Below are 12714 nucleotides of genomic sequence, written 5' to 3' on the forward strand. Positions count from 1 at the left end.
CTCTGCTGAATCGCTGGTGCTGTCCTCACAGGGGACCTGCTCATAAAACAGCCCTAGCCCTGGCGCAGGGTCAGCCCGTGGGTTGTGTTTGCCCTTTGGTTTCCAGAGCTAGTGGCCACGGGGCCTGTGTTTGTTGTTTTGTGTTTCGGCTGTAAACAGAAGGGTCGGTGCAGGCAGAATGCTACCCTGTACATTATCCAGGATGTTGGGGATAGACGGCAACTTACACAAGCTAGTGCACATTCGGGGGCACGCTCCGGACCCCCGCCTCCCTGCCTCTGTGCCCACACATGGGCTGTGATAACCAGCATGAAGTGGGCTTGCCCCAGGCGGCTGCGGTTTCTCTCCGTTGTTAAGGGAGGAGGCACCAGCCCGGTGTGTTCGGGGAGGGAGAGGACGTCAGTGCGCAGAAGGAAGAGGGCACCGCGGCATCTCCCCTCACACGCTGGCTGGCGCCGCTGGTCTTTCCCACTCACCAGAAGACCCGAGGGAGCAGCCGTAGCTCAAAATGTAAACCCGGCAGGGCTGGGGCCCCTCATCCTGTTGGGGGAAGCCTCAGACTATCCGGTGTCCCTCGGCAGTGCCCGGGCTGTGCGCAGCCCCTCCTGGGGAAGCAGTCGTCTCAGGTTTGATGTCAGAGCCACGTGGGACCCAAGGTTAGGGCTGATCCATAGAGGATGAAGGAAAAGGGATCCCCAGTTCCCGTTGTAGCAGATGCACCAGAGCTGAGATGGGAGCAAGGATTAAGGTGCTCTGGTGTTCCAGGACATTGGGAGAGACAAACCTGTTCATCTTATTTTTCAGGAAAAAAAGGGGAACACCCTCCTGAAGTCTTGGGGAGCCATCAGCTGGCTTCACAGCCTCCTGGGGGTGGCTGAGAGTGTGGCCCCTGTGGGGATGCCAGGCTGGAGGGGCCAGCTCTGGATGCAGGTGGAGCTTTGCACCCTGCAGCTCGTGGTTCTCCCGTCTACAAATGGCGTTGGCTTCAGCAGCTTTGCCACACCTTGGAAGGTTCTGGAAAGCAAATCCTGCATCAAGGCTTGAAAATCTTTGCTTCCTCCTTTGTTTAGGATGTCCTTTCAAAGAGCCAGCTCATTAATCATTTATGTTTTTAATTTTGTGTCTTGCACACCCACGGGCTACATTGTCAGCAATCTGGTTACCCGCATGCCTACCCCCTGTCCCCTCCTCTGCGCCCAGGCAAAGCGGGTCGTGAAAATGCCCAGTTGGGGTAAATTTCATCCAAGCATGAGGAATTCCATTTATTTAAAAATAGATGGGAAAAGCATTCAGGCTCAAGCAATCTTTGCCAAGACTGCATCGACAGGACTCCAGAGAGGATGAGCAGAATTCAGACGTACGTGGCGCCCAGCTCCAGCGGGGGAGACAGTTGGTCCTCACCCAGGCGGCCAGGGTGGCAGCGGATTCCACACGGGCGCTGTCCCTTCAGCACCTCCAGCACCGTCCTCTCGCCGGAACCTGCAAGCCCAGCCCATTCTCTGATCTCCTCCAGGGAGGTAACCTCGAGGCCTCCCCAGCCTCCCACGTCACTGGGCTGCACCAAACGACCAGAGAACATGAAGGCTGCACTGCCAGGACTGGCTGCTCCTGCCGATCGAGGCCAGTTCATCTGTCCCCAGAGTCCTCTTTTGGTCTCCCCCACGCCGGCAGAAAGCGAACCACAGGGACTGCGGCCGCCTGCTGCCCGGGTCCCCTGGGGCTTCTCCCACTGTCCTCCCTGAAGCCTGGCGCAGAGAGGGGCCCAGAGTCGATGGTTGTTAGAGGACAAACAAGCACGTCTGGGTCACTGCCAGGGAGAACCCATAGGGTAACCTTGCCTATACAGTACAGGTCACAGAGCAGCCCTCCAGAGCCCACCTCTGCTCCCCCTCAGGTGCAGGTGCAGTCCTGCTGGGTCATGACTCCAGTCTCACAGGCTCGGCACTGGAATGGTGGGACCAAAAGTGAAAAACCGAGGCCAGGCCAGGCGACTTATGCCTGTAAGTCCAGAGCTTTGGGAGGCTGAGGTGGGCAGACTGCTTGAGTCCAAGAGTTTGAGACCAGCCTGGGCAACACAGAAACCCTGTCTCTACAAAACTGCGAAAATCATCTGGGCTGGGTGGCCTGCCTGTGATCCTAGCTGCCCAGGAGGCTGAGGTGGGAGAACCGCTTTAATCCAGGAGGTCCCGGCTGCAGTGATGGCATGATGGCACCACTGCACTCCAGCTTCGGTAAGAGAGACCCTGTCTCAAAAAATAAATAAATAAATGAAACTTAGCTGGGCTTGCTGGTGTGTACCTGTTGTCTCAGCTACTCAGGAGGCTGAGGCAGGAGGCTCACTCGAGCCCAGGAGTTGGAGGCTACACTGAGCTCTCACTACACCACTGCACTCCAGCCTGGGCAACAGAGCAAGACCCTGAAAAAAAAAAGGAAAGAAAGGAGGGGAGGGGACGGATGGGAGGGGAGGGGTTAATTAATTAAAAACAAAAATGAGGGCTGGGCGCGGTGGCTCACGCCTGTAATCCCAGCACTTTGGGAGTCTGAGGTGGGTCGATCACCGGAGGTCAGGAGTTCGAGACCAGCCTGGCCTACATGGTGAAACCCTGTCTCTACTAAAAACACAAAAATTAGTCAGGTATGGTGGCAGACACTTGTAATCCCAGCTACTCGAAGGCTGAGGCAGAGGAATCACTCGAACCTGGGAGGCGGAGGCTGAAGTGAGTTGAAATCATGTCACTGCACTCCAGCCTGGGAAACAAGAGCAAGACTCCGTCTCAAAAAAAAAAAAAAAAAAAAAACCAAAACAGGCCAGGTACAGTGGCTCACGCCTGTAATCCCAGAACTTTGGGAGGCCGAGGTGGGTGGATCACCTGAGGTTGAGAGTTAGGGACCAGCCTGACCAACATGGAGAAACCCCGTCTCTACTAAAAATTCAAAATTAGCCATGCATGGTGGCGCATGCCTGTAATCCCAGCTACCTGGGAGGCTGAGGTAGGAGAATCACTCAAACCCGGGAGGTGGAGGTTGCAGCGAGTCAAGATTGCATCACTGCACTCCATCCTGGGCAACAGTGCGAGACTATCTTAAAAACAAAAAAACGAACAAAAGCCCCCGGAAACCAAGCACAGGCAGTGAGTTGAGAGGCATATGGGCTTCCTCTGGCTGCCTCCTGTGTGGGGCCGCAGAAGCCGGGTCCGGGAGGCGGGGACTGCCACAGTGAGTTTGTGCAGGACGGCTACATGGTGCTGGTGGCCCTGGCAGGTTGTGGCCCCTGCTAGAACAGCCCAGATTTTATGCCCTTTTGACGCTGTGCCGTCCTAGGTGGGATCTGTGCCAGGGTGCTCAGCTTCACCTGCATTCCGAGGGCCTCGGCACCAGTGACAACGGCCCCCTGGCTTAAAGCAGGGCCTCCCAGGCCACCACCCTGTGCCTCCCGGTGGAAACGGAGGGAGCTGCTTCCCCATCTCTGCGCCTTCAGAAAAACAGACGACCCCACAGAGGCCTGGAGGAAAGCTCTGCCGGCCAAGAAACAAGATTTAATTTGGGAAAATGAGGAAATGAGGAGAGACAGATTCTCAGTCATCTCACCTGGGCCAGACCCGCTGCGGCTTTAATCCTGTAATTTGGGCGACAGGAAGTGCCTCCCCAGACAGAGGCCCAGCCCCTCCAAAGGAATTTTCCATTATTAGGAGGAAGGGCTGTATTTATCCAGCTTGCAGGGGAGCAGGGGAGTGAGGAAAAGATTTAGATATGAAAGTATTGACTTTTTTTAACATCTTACACTAAAGTCAATAAAAATTTAATTTATACTTTTTTCTAAAGGACCAGGGCTCTCAACAAGCTTCCCTAGCCCCTGGCAAGCCAGCTAATTGCATGAGGGAGTTGCTTGTACTTCCCGGCCACCAATAATACCGTCAATTGAGGAGCCCGTGGTCACCTGTGACGGCAGGAACAGGCTGGGGAGCGACGGTGGCTCTGGAGGCATCCGGAAAGGGCAGAAATCGACCTGTAGCTCCGGGACCTCATCATCGACATCCCCAAACCCCGTATGTTGTCATCTCCGGTCCACAGGTGTCACAAGTGGCCTCCCACGCGCCCCCTCCTACGCCTTCAGCCACATGGAGAAGCTGTGACAGTCGTCCCCGTGCTGTGGCAGATCCATCGTGAGGAACGCAGGCCCCGCGCTCACTCGTGGGAGAGACCCAGGCCCCACCGTGGATCTACACACCCAGACTCCCTGGCACCTCGACACTACCCACACACTTTCCTCCTCGAGGCCTCCTCGCTCCTGAGACCTGGCCCTGCCACATGCTCCAGGACCACCGGCCCCTCTGCCCCCGTCCTCCCTGCCTGGGCACACGGCCACCCCCACTTCCCTGAGCACTTGCGTGTGCTGTCCCCTCTGCCCACCAGGATGGCAGACACTGCGTCTTCTCAGGGAGGCCCTGACACGGGGACCCCTCCTCACCTTCTCTGGAGCTGATCCTCATCCCGACAGGAAACTGCTTTGCCTGGGACCGCTGGCCTACTGCACACTGAGTGCGGGGCAGGGGGGCGGGCACAGACACTCGGCCCAAGGAAGGTGCGTGTCAACCTGTCAGATGACAGATGGCCACTTTGACCTGGGTCTGGACGTCGCTGGAGCCTCCAGCCAGATGTGGCCTCAGTCACTGGCCTGGGGCTTGTGTGGTTCAGGGCTGCCGGAGAGACCCCAAGAGGACATGGGTAGCTGGAGCTCAGGGCCTGCGGAGCGGCCAGACGTCCTGCCCACGCAGGCTGCTGGCATCTGTGCCCTGACTGCCCGCCCACCGACGGCCCAGGCTTACCAGGGCCTTGCTTGGCCAGTTGTCCAGTAGGCTTTGGGCAGGGCCGCCCAGCCTTGGCAAGGCCCATGGGCTGTCACAGCCCTCCCCACGCCGCATCCGGAACAAAGTCACCTAACGCCACACCAGGTGGATGGTTCAGAAAGGCTGGGTTCTCCAAGCAGCACAGCAGGGGCTGCACAAAGCTGGAGTCTGGCCAGTCCTGAGGCTCTGCAGGCGGCCTGCTGCCCCACCTCACCAGCAAACACGAGGGCACCACCCTCGGCACCCAGCAGGCTCTGCCTCAGCCCCTGTAGAGGGTGGCGCTGGTGTGGGCTGCAGGGCATGGCCTGCAGGCAGCCACCGTGGGCCTGCCCGAGCTGAGTGGCTTTCAGCAGGCCAGGCAACCACTCAGGGCTGCGTGGACTGGATGTGCCCCCAGAATCCACATGCTGAAACCCGCCCTCCAGTGCGATGGTGTTAGGAGAGGGGGCCTTTGGGGGCGGCTGGGTCAGGTGGGTGGAGCCCTCGGAACAGGACCAGCACCCTCAGGGGAAGAGACACGAGCGCTGGGTCCTGTTCTCTGCTTCGTGCCACGTGGGGACATGGGAAGGCGTCGTCAGCAAGCCAGGAAGCCGGCGCTCACAGGAACCGAGTCTGCCCGCACCTGGATCTTGACCTCTGGCTTCCAGAACTGTGAGAAATAAATTTCTGTTGTTTAAGCCCCCGAGCCGTAGGTACTTTGTTGTAGTTGCCCAAGTGAGATAGAACCTCATGCTCCTCAGACAAGTGGAGAGGATCGGCCCCCACCTCACGGGAGGGTGGGGATGGGGACAGGGAGAGCCTCATTCTGAGGGCGTCAGGAGGAGGGCAGGAAGGTGCCCGGGTGAGTGCAGTTCCCGGCTCGAACACGCCCCTCTTCCCTGGTCTCGTGCAGGAAGGTGCCCAGGTGAGTGCAGTTCCCGGCTCGGACACGCCCCTCTTCCCTGGTCTCGTGCAGGAAGGTGCCCGGGTAAGTCCACTTCTGGCTCCGACACGCCCCTCTTCCCTGGTCTCTCAGATCCTCCCACTGGTTGAGTTGAAGAGAGCATGATGTGTCCATCCCTGCGGCTCGGACGAGCTGGCCCCATCCTGGAGACCAGGCTTTTGCTTAATCACACTTCCTGGCATCCCACCTACAGAGATGAAATCCATTTAGGTCAATTGTTCTCACCCAGGGCTTTTGTTCCCAAGGGAGCATCTAGTGCATCTGGAGACAGTTTTGGTCGTCACAGTGGAGGGGCAGATGCTACTGGTATCCAGTGGGTGGAGGCTGGGGGAGGGGGGCACCAAGCACCCTGCAGGGCACAGGGCAGCCCCCACAAAGCACAGCATCATCCAGCCCAAATGCCAGTTGTGCTGACATTAAGAAAACATGGTGTAAGGCCAGTCGCGGTGGCTCACACCTATAATCCCAGCACTTTGGGAGGCTGAGGTGGGCGAATCACAAGGTCAGGAGTTCGAGACCAGCCTGGCCAACATGATGAAACCCCATCTCTACTAAAAATACAAAAAATTAGCTGGGCGTGGTGGTGGGTGCCTGTAACCCCAGCTACTCAGGAGGCTGAGGCAGAAGAATCACTTGAACCCAGGAGGCAGAGGTTGCAGTGAGCCGAGATCACGCCACTGCACTGCAGCCCATGCAATAGTGCGAGACTCCGTCTCAAAAAAGAAAAAAGAAAAAGAAAACATGGTGTAAGTTAACAATGTCCTTTCTTTTTTTTTTTTTTTTTTTTTTTTTTTTGAGACGGAGTCTCGCTCTGTCGCCCGGGCTGGAGTGCAGTGGCCGGATCTCAGCTCACTGCAAGCTCCGCCTCCCGGGTTTACGCCATTCTCCTGCCTCAGCCTCCCGAGTAGCTGGGACTACAGGCGCCCGCCACCTCGCCCGGCTCGTTTTTTGTATTTTTTAGTAGAGACGGGGTTTCACCGTGTTCGCCAGGATGGTCTCGATCTCCTGACCTAGTGATCCGCCCGTCTCGGCCTCCCAAAGTGCTGGGATTACAGGCTTGAGCCACCGCGCCCGGCCAACAATGTCCTTTCTTAAAATGCAAATAGGCCGAGTGCAGCAGCTCACGCCTGTAATCCCAGCACTTTGGGAGGTCGGGGTGGGCGGATCATCTGAGGTCCGGAGTTGGAGACCAGCCTGGCCAAAATGGTGAAACCCCATCTCTACTAAAAATACAAAACTTAGCCAGGCATGATGGTGGGCACCTATTATCCCAGCTACTCGGGAGGCCAAGGCAGGAGGATGGCTTGAACCCTGGGAGTGGAGGTTGCAGTGAACTGAGATTGCACCATTGCACTCCAGCCTGGTGACAAGAGCGAGACTCCATCTCAAAAAAAAAAAAAAAAAAAAGAGCAAATAGTTCTGGTATGTTAGTCATTCACACTTTAGCATGAAACAGCATAAATAAATGGACTTCCTCCCAAGAGTTCCTGAATACACAAGCCAAGGGCTGAGAATCTTCATGAGAAAGGAGCCAGGAGTCCGGGCACTGGGTGGGGGAGCACCCAAGGAGTGAGGTCGGGTTGGGGCAGCCATGGAGTTCAGCAAAGGAGCCCTGGGCGTTCTGCATTGGTGGTTCCCAGCCTGATGGGAAAATGCTGCTTTTACATCATCGCAGGACACTGGAGCCACTGCTGTGTCTCACTCACTGCGAGCTTAGTTTGTGTGACTCCCGGCAGCTGCCAGATCTCCCCGCACCTCCACCTCTTCACCTGTGAAGTGGGGGTGCTGACCGTCGATAAGGATTGCGCTGATGGAGGAATGGTGCAAGGTTTGTAAAGCGTCTCGAGCGGCGGCAGGAGGAGGCGTCACGTGAGCGGGAAGGTAAAGATGCTGAGTCAGCTCCCGGCTGCCCCGTGGGCACCGTGCCCCGCTGTGTGCCACCTGCCTCACACCCAAGGTGAAGGCCTGGGTGTCGGGTAATGCAGTGTAAAGAAAGGGCAGTGGGAGGCGGTCAATTGAGGCCCCTAAAGTGCCAGAAACCCCCACTCTGGAGGCAGCCACAGCCTCGGGGAGGCCCAGGGACCCCTTTACAGCTGAAGGTTGCTCCCCACAGCCTGGAGGGTAAAAGGTTTACAGAGGCCCAGGGACCCCTTTACAGTTGAAGGTTGCTCCCCACAGCCTGGAGGGTAAAAGGTTTACAGAGACTAAGACATGCAGAGGGAGATCTTACAACCTCCCACTGTGGGACTCGGGGGATTTCTCCTTCCCCTGCCCCCCACCGTTCCCTCCAACTCCCCAGTTCAGCACCGCCCCTCCCCGCAGGCAGCTGAGCCCTGGAACCTCACAGCTGGCAGCTGGCTTGGCCTGACCTGGCTTCAGACAGTGGCTGGCAGGGTCCTCATTGCCAGAGCCTGGGGCAGAGCTGCCAGCCCCTCCCCATGACAGGCTGTGTGGCAGAGCCTGGGGCTCCTTCCCCCGACATGTTCAGGGAGATGGGCAGGGCAGGGGGCGCTGGTTCCTGTCCCTCCAACCCCTCCAGGCTGGTCCTGCCTGGGAGCTCTGCCTCCTGCCACACCCACAGCTCCAGTCCTGTCCCTGCAGGAGGCCCACAGGCTCTTAGGAACTGCTGTCCTGCAGCAGGAGGCCTGCAAACCAGGACCCACGTTTGGGCAGGGGGTCCAGGGGCAAGGGCTTCCTTCCTGCTCCCACCCCACACCATCCAGGGCCCCCACCCTCTCCCCCCTCCTCTGGGTGTTGGTGCCTCCCGCCCCTGCCTCGGGGTCCCCACAGACCCAGCCAGGGCCCTGGTTTGGGGCCGCTGATCCTGCCCGCATCTGCTCTCCATCCTGGAGCTGTTCTCAGCCTCACACATCCTCCTTAGCATCGTCCACACCTCCCCCAGCCGACCCCCAAAGCAAAATGCCAGAGCAGCATGAAGCCAGGAAATAAGCCAGACCCCACAGCTCCTCCAAAGACCCCTGACATTCCTGGTTGACCCTCTCACGGGGACGGGGCTTCCCTCCCTCCCCTCAACAGAGTCAGGAGCTGCCTCAAGGCCCATGCACCTGCCAGTCCAGCCCGTCCCCCAGCCGGCTTCTCCCTCCCTGGCTTCGGGACAGGGACCGTTGCCCAGTGCTTTCTGGGTCCAGCCACCCGGTGGGCACCCCCCAGAGACTCAGCCCTGACTCCAGGCAGCCAGCCAGCAGCACAGGCACAGCCAGACGCCCGACACACAGACACGCAGGCACAAATGAACAGACACACGAGCACATACACCCTGTTTCCAGGGGCTCCAGGACCCCCCGCCAAGTTCTCCCCTGCACCCCACACAGTCACTCACAGGTATGCACAGTTCACTCAGGTCACATACATGCACCAGGGTATGGATGTAACCCCATGCCTGCAGTCCCACTCCGGGACACAATAAGTCACCCACAAGGACAGTCACAGCACGTGGGAAATCCCCAGCGTCCCATCGTGGAGGCCCGACCGGCTGCCACAAAGCCCAGCCCCTTGGCAGGGAGCCCAGAAGCCGCTGCTCAAACCCAGGACTGCCAGGGGCACCCAGGCCCTTCCAGCCACCCTAGGAACCTGGAGTGGGGTGGGAAGGTCCTTACTGCCTGGGTTACAAGAGGGCACCGGGAGCCCGGCAGAGACAAGGGCAGGGGACGGATGGCATTTGGCCACTCAGCGGGGCCCCGCAGCCTTCCTGAGGCCTCAGGAACTTTTCAGTGATGTCCGAAGTGCAGACCGAAGCCGCCAATAGGGTGTCTTGGTGGATCCTGTTTTAAAATATTCACCAACCCGGCCGGGCGCGGCGGCTCACGCCTGTAATCCCAGCACTTTGGGAGGCTGAGACAGGCGGATCACAAGGTCAGGAGATCGAGACCATCCTGGCTAACACGGTGAAACCCCGTCTCTACTAAAAATGCAAAAAATTAGCCGGGCGTGGTGGCGGGCGCCTGTAGTCCCAGCTACTCAGGAGGCTGAGGCAGGAGAATGGCATGAACCCGGGAAGGTGGAACTTGCAGTGAGCCGAGATCGCGCCACCACACTCCAGCCTGGGCGACAGAATGAGACTCCGTCTCAAAAAAAAAAAAAAAAAAGGCCGGGCGCGGTGGCTCAAGCCTGTAATCCCAGCACTTTGGGAGGCCGAGACGGGCGGATCACGAGGTCAGGAGATCGAGACCATCCTGGCTAACACAGTGAAACCCCGTCTCTACTAAAAAATACAAAAAAAAAAACTAGCCGGGCGAGGTGGCGGGCGCCTGTAGTCCCAGCTACTCGGGAGGCTGAGGCAGGAGAATGGCGTAAACCCGGGAAGGCGGAGCTTGCAGTGAGCCGAGATCCGGCCACTGCGCTCCAGCCTGGGCGACAGAGCAAGACTCTGTCTCAAAAAAAAAAAAAAAAAAAAGTATTCACCAACCCAAGCAGGGTGGAACTCCTTCCCCCACCCATGCCCTCCCTGACTTCAGGACCTGCTCTGGGGCCTCAGCAGCCCCGGGACTGACCCTGAGTCCCAGTGGCCGCCAGTCGGAGCCACTCTCTGGGCCTTGGGGCCCTCTTCAGCCAGACAGCAGCCCAGGTGTCCAGCCAGCTGCAAGCATCCATCAACACCCCACTGAGGCCCTCGGGCTGCACAGTCCCACCTTGCAGAGCTCCAGGGCACTGTCTGGCTGTGGTCTGCTGCCCTCACCCTGCCACCGCCCTCCAGCTGCCCTCAGGCTCCCCAAGCCGACACCCACAGAGCGTTCTGCCCTGACCCCAACCCCGGTGAGCTCTGCCCCTCCCCACGCCCCTGCATCCACCTGCTATGGGGAAAATCCCACCCTCCACTGGGCCCAAGGGAGCAGCCAGAGCTCACATCTCCAGTGCAGCCCCTGTTCAGGGGGCTGGAGAGGCAGCCGCAGAGGCCCTGTGAGGCCGTGGCTTCCTTTAATCCTGCCCTGACCCTCAGGGCAGGTGCAATATAACCCCCTTTCACCGATGGAGAAGGGGCACTGTGGCATCTCTGGCTCCATTACCAGAGCTGGGACCCCAACCCTCGCCTTCCCCACTGCTCTGCCGCCTAAAGTCTCAGTTCACAAAACACGGTCCAGGCCCCCTGGGGCTCCCAAGAACCTTCCAGAAAGCCCCAAGGTCAAAACCTGTTTTCACAGTAATGCCAAGGCTTCTCACTCCCGTCTTCGCTTGGACAGTGGAGTTTTCAGAGGCCATAAGAGGTGTGACACTCCCCTGCTTTCTCATGTCTTAAATATTCTCACGTTTAGTTTCCAGCACACTAAACAGCAGCAGATGTAACCTCCCTGACTTTTAACACCACGCAAGGGTCCTAAGACGAAAGCTTTGAGCATTACTGGCCTGGAGGCAGAGCTCTGCCTGACGTGCCCCCAACCCCCCTTCCTGATGAGCGAGCACAGCTTGCTTCCGTTGGTCTCTCGAAGCTCCTCCTACCCTTGTTGTAGGTGGCACCAGAACTCCCTGGAGACCGAGGGCTGGGGCCCCCAGGGCGGACTTTGGCCAAGCCCCTGCTCCACCCCCCAGAGCTGACAGTGGGTTGGACACAGGGTATCCCCTGCCCAGCATCCAGCAGGGCAATCCTGGCACCGTGTGTGCTGCCTCCACCCACGATGGACACCAGGAGCCCAGTCCCAGATTCCGGCCTCCTCCAGCCACTGCCGGTCCCCACCCCACAGCCCCCCACCCGAGCACGCGGGGCGCAGCAAGGCCCAGAGCCCTGCCAGGCATCAGACCCAAGGACTTGGGCCTGCCTTCATTACCCCAGAAGGGGAGCCGAGGTCAGAGACCCTCCCTGGAGACCCACCCTCCAGGCTACCACGGCCAGGACTCTCATCTGCTGAGGACCCCAGTGGGAACAGGGAGTGCTCCCATCTCTCTGTCCTCCCTGTGCTCCTCTCCACCCCAGAAACACACGCACCTGGAGGGGGGCACTGTGGCCCCAGCACAGACCATGGCAGGCAGGCTGGGCTTGCCCCCCACCAGCAGTGCCTGGGTGACCAAGGCTGCCAGAGTCATCCAGAGTTTGCAACTGCAACTGGGACATGGGGGTGAGGGGACCCCTGAGCACCTCAGGGACCACCCAAGGGGGCTTTCTGCAACTGCAGCTGGGGGCTGTTTTCCACTTTTGTCCCATCTCAGGCTGGCAAATTTCTCCCATTTGGCCCCAGTTCTAGCCAGGTCATGTGTGAAAGGACAACTTCCTTCCAGACAGGCCCTGCAGGGTCCCCCTCGGCCCCTCCCATCAGCGGTGGCCCCACAGAGGCCCAGGATGGGCTGGGGTCCATCAGGAACACCTGTGTCCTTGGGCAGGGCCACCAGGTAAAACACAGGACACCCAGTCAGATCAGAATTTCAGATAAATAAGGAGTACCATTTCTGTGTAAATATGCCCCAAATATTTTACACCAAACAATTATTGGTATATATCCAAAGTCCCGATGTGACTGGGTCCTGTATCTCCTCCTTAGAGGCCTCGTGGATCTGATGTTCATGGGTTCAAATCCTCCCCACCTGGGGGCCCAGGCTCCCAACCACATCCCTGCCTGATTGCTCCACTCTTCCTCCCATTCTACCTCCCTTTCGTGTGGGTTTGAGGCCACCCCACTTTGGGACTGGAGAGAGACATGAGCAGGCCCTCCAAGGGTGCCCCCAGACAGTGCCCCTGTCACCACTGCCTGTCAGCTGGGCTGGCCTCGTTTCAGTCCTCACCCAGCCCAGTGGGTCTAACATGCCCCAAGGATATCAGGCCCTCAACCCTGGAATCTGTGGCTGACTACATGTGGCAGGAAAGGATTTTGCAGATTTGGTTAAGGATGTTGAGATGGGGGTAATCCTGGATTATCCCAGGTGGTCCCTAAATGCAATCACTCGCATGCTCATGAGAAGGGGTTTGACACAGAGGAG

Source organism: Macaca mulatta, chromosome 10 (assembly GCF_049350105.2).
Source record: "Macaca mulatta isolate MMU2019108-1 chromosome 10, T2T-MMU8v2.0, whole genome shotgun sequence".
Classification (NCBI taxonomy): Eukaryota; Metazoa; Chordata; class Mammalia; order Primates; family Cercopithecidae; genus Macaca; species Macaca mulatta.